We start from the raw sequence: 6,808 nt of genomic DNA on the forward strand, positions 1-6,808 counted from the left end.
GCTGCTGGTTTTGCCTGTTTTCCTGCTCTTCTGGCTGGAAGGAGACATCCTGCCCCGGTGCGCCCTGCTCCATCACTGCCCTGGGTGAGGGCAGGGCAGGGCGAGCTGTTGCGGGACACATCGTCCCCAAGGCACGGGACATCTCTGCTGGGGGCTTCTATCTCTGCTGGGGGGTTTCCATCTCTTCTGGGGGGCTTACATTTCTGCTGGGGGGCTTGCATCTCTGCTGGGGGCTCTCCGACTGCCAGCGCTGGCAGGACCAGCTGCATGCAAGGGGCTCTGTGCTCATTTGGGGAATTCCCTCCGCTAACATCCCAGCCCTCCTGCGGAGGTAGCCAAGGTTGCACCAGCATCTGTCTCTCACCCTCCATGAGCTCCTGGTTTCCAAAATTTCTGCATAGAATTGGAGCTTTTGGGGGTGCTGGGCACCCGAGGCTTGGCAGGAGCACCACCCGTGCAGGGGCTGGGGGAGGTGGGGGGAGCCAGGGTTGTGCTGGGGCTCCTGGGGGCTCGAGTCCTTTTTTTCCCCAAGCACAAGCAGGGAGGGAGCGAGGCCCTCATCCTCATTTTCCTTGAGGTCTGGGTCCCATGGGTGCCCCCGGTGCTCGGACTGAGGCTGGGGGTGCTGGGGGGGGGCACCTGGCCCCTTTTCAGCCTGGCCTCTGGGACCGTCCCGTTCCCGTGGCACGGATCTGCTTCGGTGGCTTGTGGCCCTGGGCAGACCGAGGCCTTGGGGAGGATTTGGGGAGGAAAGAGGTGGATGTGGGAGCAGCCTCGCAGCTCCATGCACGAGGTGGCAGCAGCCGTCTAGTGCTGGACCCGGCTGCGCTGCACAGCCTGCAGCGAGCACCCGCAGCCTTGTCCTGTTCCCCGGCCTCATGTTCCCCGGGCTGGGGCCATACAGCCAGGCCAGGGCCACCCAGTGCTCCCCCAGCTCCCAAACTGGGGCACAACCCAGTTTTTGGAGCGCTGACGATGCACACGCCGGGCAGAGATGGCTGAGGCAGCCCCTGGGCGCGGGGTGAGGCACAGCCTGCGGTGCCCCAAAACCCTGCCCCGGACCCCAAAGGGCCTGCCCCGCACAGCACGGCTTCACGGCCGTAAGTGCTGGGGCTGGGGCTTTGGGGGGCTCCGTCGGGGGGAGCCCCGCTGGCCTTTTTTCTGACAGAGCCAGCCCGCCTGGCTGCTGCCTTCCCCCTCCTTCCCGGCCCCTGCAGAAAGCTGGAGGAAACGAAGCCGGAGCCTAATTAATCCCAGCCGGGCAGCGGCGGGGTTTGTTTGAACCTGTCCGAGTGACAAACGATGTGCGGGGCCGGAGCGGAGGGGGCCGCTGCCTGCCCGGGGCTGCCCGCTTTACTTTAGGGTTTTAATTTTCGGCCGTGTCGGAGCAAATCCCAGCCACGTGCCCTGTGCCCGTTCCCTGGGGTTTTCTCCCCGGATCGCCCCAAAATGGAGCTGCCTGGGAGAAGGTGGCTCAGCCCCTGCCCCGTGTCCCGTGTTGGCACGAAGCCCCCCTGTCCCCAGCCAGCCCGGGGACACGCAACCCCCCCCCCCGGCTCGGCCAGCCTGCTGCAGGTGGGACCAGCTGCTGCCCGGCCGCCCGGAGTTAATTGCTTGTTAATTAACGGGGTCAGGAGCACGGGGATGGGGTGGCTGGGGTGTACTGGGATGCGCCTCCGGGCTCAGCTCCTTGCAGCAGCCCCAGCGTGCCGGTGAGGAGGAGGAGGGCAGCATGCAGGAGGAAGGCTCCGACCGCCCTGGCCCTTGGCACCGAGGGTGTTTTCCAGCTCCTGCGTCTGTGGAAAATGTGCAAACGAGGCGAAATCTGTGCCGGGCTGGGCAGGGGCCAGGGGCTGGAGCGGCTGGGGCCGGCGGGGCGCTGCGGGGAGAAGCGGGAGCCCTGGCCAGCGTTCTGGGGGGGGGGCCCAGCCCCGCTGCGCCCGAGGCTGCTCCAGCTTCCCCCTGCGGGCACTCGCTGCATTTGGTGAGCCACTGCGGGCTTTGGTCCCTCCGTGAGGCCACCTTGAGCCATGCCCGGCACACCTCCGTGTCCTGACGCGTCCCGCGGCCGTGCCGTGGCACATCCCGCGTCCTTCCCGGGGGTGCACGGGAGGGTCCCTGCTGCAGCTGGGTGCAGGAGCGGCGCACGCCAGCAGTGCCGGTGCCCCGCAACGCCGGCACGCGACGCCGGGCGCCCCACGGCCTCGGCAGAGCCGTGTCGGGGCCAGGCTCTGGCTGGGAGAACCGCAGGGCTCCCGCCGGGCCCGTGCTGCCGTTCTGGCCACCGGGCCGCGCGCCGGGCCGGCCTCGCCAGGAGCGGGACTTGGCAGGAGGGGACGGAGGAGCGCGGCTCCAAAAGCTCCCTCAGAAGGTTCTCGAGGGGGAGCGGGAGCTGCAGGAAGAGAGAAAAGCCGCGAGATTCCCGGCTTTCTGCTTGGGGGGGGGGGGGATTAGAGGCCTGGCGAGGCGGATGATTTACGGCCCCCCGCTCCCCCATCTGCTACCAGAGAGCACGGCTCAGCCACACAGCCCGCGGCCCCGGGAGGGAGCGCGTTTAACGTCGTGCTCATAAATGAGGGAGCGGAGCGAAGCTCGCAGCTTCGCAGCCTCGCTCGATTTAGAAAAGCCCATAAACGTTTCTTGCCGAACCCTGCCGGGGGGGCGAGGAGGAAGGCGGGGGCTGGAGATGGGCTTTGCAGCACCTCGAGCCCGGACAGGGGTGCAGGGGGCCGGGATGGATGTGCCGGTGTGCAAGCTTTTAAATCGAGCTTTGCAGAGCCTTTGGTAGGTAGAAACGAGAGTGACTACGGCCAAGACCCGGCCGCACGGTGGCTTTGTGCTGGAGAAGCCTGCCGGGGACCCTCCCACCCAGCCACCGACCTCGCGCTGCTGCGCCTCCGGAGCTACGTGGAAGCATCGAGCCGGGCAAGAGCAAACCTGCCCGGGCTGCAAACCCGCAGCGGGCAGAGCCACGGCAGCTGCTCCCTCGCAGGGTGCAATAGGGGCGTGCTTGCACCCCGTAAATAACAGCAATCACCAATTGCTGGGGGGCCGTTCGCTCCCGGGAGGAAGGCATCCCCGGGACCAGCTGGCTGGAGGTTACAACCCGATGATGTGAATATTTCAGAACTGCGAAACAGCCACGGGCTCCCGGCCTCCAGAACTCTTCCACTGGGGCTCTGCCTGCCTTTAGGGACCCGCATGGAGCATCAGCTCCAGGGCAGCCCCGCTCTCAGCTCCATCCCAAAGCCTCCTGTGGGGTCCCGGGTCCCGTGCCCGGACCCGACCGTGCCGGGGAAGAAGCCGTCGGGAGGTGTCCTGTGCCTGGAGAGCCTTCCGGGGGACCTACAGTATAGCTGGGTTTGTTTAGAGAGGGTAATTAAAGAAGAGCCTCTCCTTGAACGAGAGCCATGCAAAATATTTCTGCTGATGTCCCGTGATTCGAAGTGACGTATTTACATTTTGCGATAAAACAAAGCCGAATCCTGGTATCTGAAAAATGTCAGCGGATTTTTTTCTTAGGAGGTCATGTACCCCTCGGCTGCGAAGTCTCCAGACAGCTTCTCGCACGCTGTGCATCTCCCTGTAAATATCTACGGGCCTCGCTCTGCGGAGACGCGCCGTACGTTAGGGGACATCTGTATAGGCACAAGCTATTTACAACGCCTCGGGCTGTAAATACAAATTGCCTGTTTAAATGTCACGCCAGAAAACGATGTGGAAGTAAAATAGGCTTTAAACGTCAAAGAATAAATGATAAAAATATGTTTCTTCCGTCCGGATAAAAAAAAAAAAAAAGTCTGAGGACAAAATCGCGTTAACCCAGCCTCCCGGCGGCTGCCCCTAACGCACCCCGCGAGCGGTTTGGGTTTCCAGCAGCCTCACGGGGAGGAGGGCGGCGCTGGGGCCGTGTCCCCCTGCCACCCAACGGCCCCCTGTCGCCCCATGGCCCCTGTCACCCGGTGTCCCTGCCGGCAGCAGCCTTTCAGAGGGGTTTCAGAGCTCTGAGTGGCGCTGCTATGTGTGCAGAAAAGAGCCCTGGGGGCTACGTCCTGCGTCACCAGCACAGGGCACGAGCGGACTAACTGGGGGGCGAGGTGTCCCTGCGCCAGGTGCCGTGGGTGCTTGCTGCATCTTCTGCAAGTCCTGCCCCCGCCTGCTGGCAAAGCTAAAGCCAGGAGTCTCTCGGCAGGTTCAGTGCCAGTGGAAAAAGATAAGGGCTGGTAGGAGACGGTGGTTTAATAATTCAGGAAGGCGGCAGGGGAGCGCACGGCTCCCTGTGCCCGGCTGTCTGGTGGGAAGGGAGCAATGCGGGGTCTGATCTGGTCACCCAGCCAACGCTGCTGGTTTTATTGCCCGCAGAACCAGACCCTGGGAGAAGCCCATCTCCGTGGGCCATCTCCTTCACCAGGGGCTGCTCGCATCCCCACCGCCTGCCCCCGAGGCTCGGCACTGCTCAGAGCATCCCGGAGCATCCCCGCGGGTCCCTCTCTGCCTCCTCCTTGGGACAGCATCCACGGCTCCTCGGCAGGGCACCCCGGGGAGCAAAGGAGGAGAAAATCCAGCAAGAGGCAGGGCTGCCGAGCGGCACTTCCAGCTCTAGGTACAGGGAGGGGAATGCGAGAGGCTTTCCCGCTGTCGCACATCTGGGTTGAGTTTCCCCGCCAGTCCCTCCCCGCGCACCGCGGGGGCTCGGAGAGCTGCCCTGCCCGCGGGGCCCCATCCTGCCGGGAGGGGTGCTGGGGGATGTCCCCCCCGCCCTGCACAGGGGGCTCAGCACGGCTCAGCCCCCCCGGCCCCCCCAGCCCATCCCCAAAGCCAGACGCCCCCAGCCCTGCCCTGCAGACCACCCAGGTGCGCTCGGCTGCCGCGGCCAGCCCCCGCAGCGCTTAACATCCAGCTGGGGGGGGGGGACACACACGGACCCTCCGGCTCCTCGTCCCTCCCCATCACCACCACCCCACCCCGTCCCCCCAGCAGCTGTGCTGGGCTGGTTTCTCCCCGTTGCCCCTTTGAAGCAGGGCATCCCCCCCATGCTCCCCTACCCGGTGCCACACGGGCACCCCGCTGCCGGCCACGGTCCCGGCCACGTGTGAAGCCACAGCCAGGCACACGCTGTCCCCAAGGCCACCAGGGGAGATGCTCCCACAGCCCCCCCCCCTGCCCGTCCATGCTGGTGGCAGGACCGCTGAGCTGAGCTGAGCAGGGGGACGATGCCGCCAGCAGCCCTGCTGGCTCCCAGCCACCCTCCAGATGTTTCGCCGGGGAGAGGCCCGGGCATCCAGCTCACGGCCCCTCGCCGCTCCCAAAAACCTCCCGCCTCCCCCTTATCCCTAGCAAAAAGGAGTGTGAGAGCGGGGACGTCAGTCCTGGAGCCGATGGGGCCGCCCAGGCACCTGCCCCCCGGCTCCCCGCAAGCAGCCCCCGCTCCTGCGGCAGAAGCCCCTGGGTGCCGTGGGGGGGGGGGTCCTGGCTTCTCGCCCCCACCCCGTGCAGGTGAGTTGGGTGCCGTGGGTCCTGGTGGCCAGGACGGGCTGTGGGGGGCCCTGCGGCAATGGGGAGGGGATATGGGACATATGGGACGGGGGGGAGAGCTGGATCCCACCCTGGGCTGCTGCTGGGGGTCTCTGTCCGGGGCCACACACAGCCCCGTGCGTGTTCCTCAGGGATGGGAGCAGAGCACCCAGCCTCCACATGCACACGCAGACCCAACACGATTCAAACGCCTCGGAATGAGCCAGAATAAATATTTTATGGTAAATTACCGAGGGCTAATAATTATAAAAATCTGTACTTATGACCTGGAGCCAGGGAATGCTTTCCAAGCAGCTGGTGGCCACATGAGCACCCCGCTCCCCAGCCGGGCTGCCGGCCCCCTCCTGCTCACGGCCCCCGTGGGGAGCAGCAAGGGGCACTGGGGGGGGTGTCTCTGAAGCCCCATGGTGGGGGTAGGGGTCTCTCCATGGCTGCTTCCATTATTTGGATCCCCTCACCTTTCTCCCTATCTCTGGTCGGGGCTCTCTGAAGGAGGGGGGATTTGAGCAGCCTGGCCCGTTCAGCGCTTCCCCTTCCCCCAGCATTTTTCCCACCCTCCTTGCATGGATTCTGAGAAAAAGAGGACGGATTTCAGGATTTCAGGCCCGCGCCCGGCTCTCCTCCGGGCTGGCCACGGCCGATGACTCAGGCAGCAAGCAGCATCCGCAGCTCATTCCCGCTTGGCTCCGCTCCTGCCCGGGACAACCTCGGCAGCAGCGGTGCTGGCCCTGGGCGCACACGCTGGGTGCTGCAGGCTGCTCCACACCAGGCACCCACTGCGGGGGGCTGCCTGTCCCCCTGGCAGCCCCCTTTGTCCTAGGCTCCCAGCGCCCCCCAGCCCTCCCCATCCCCTGCCCCGCTGCAGGACCTGCGGGGGGCTCGGTGGTGCCCTGGGCTCAGCGCCCCCCTCTCTCATTCACCCAGCTCTCCCCCCCGCGCTGCTGCAGCCCTTGGCGAGCGCGGCGCTTGGCTCCCGGCGATCAACAGGAAGCGGGAGACGGATTTCGCGCTAAACTCGGGCTTTTCCATAAACAGTCTGCGGGGCTGACCCGCGGCGGCGGGAGCAGCGCCGCGCCAGGGCCGGGGCTCGCATCTGGTTATCGCATTTTTGTGCTCTCGCTTCCTCCCTGCCTCGCCAGCACGCACCCGGGGCCTCCGCGGCTCTCTTGCCCCGCTCGCCGGGGCTCCCCGTGCCCGTGCTCCCCACCCGGGGCTGGCCCTCAGCTGCTCCAACCCCACCAGCACGCAGCCTCCAATTTCTCGGCAATCAGCA

The sequence above is a fragment of the Anser cygnoides genome, chromosome 14 (genome assembly GCF_040182565.1).
Source record: "Anser cygnoides isolate HZ-2024a breed goose chromosome 14, Taihu_goose_T2T_genome, whole genome shotgun sequence".
NCBI classification, from domain to species: domain Eukaryota; kingdom Metazoa; phylum Chordata; class Aves; order Anseriformes; family Anatidae; genus Anser; species Anser cygnoides.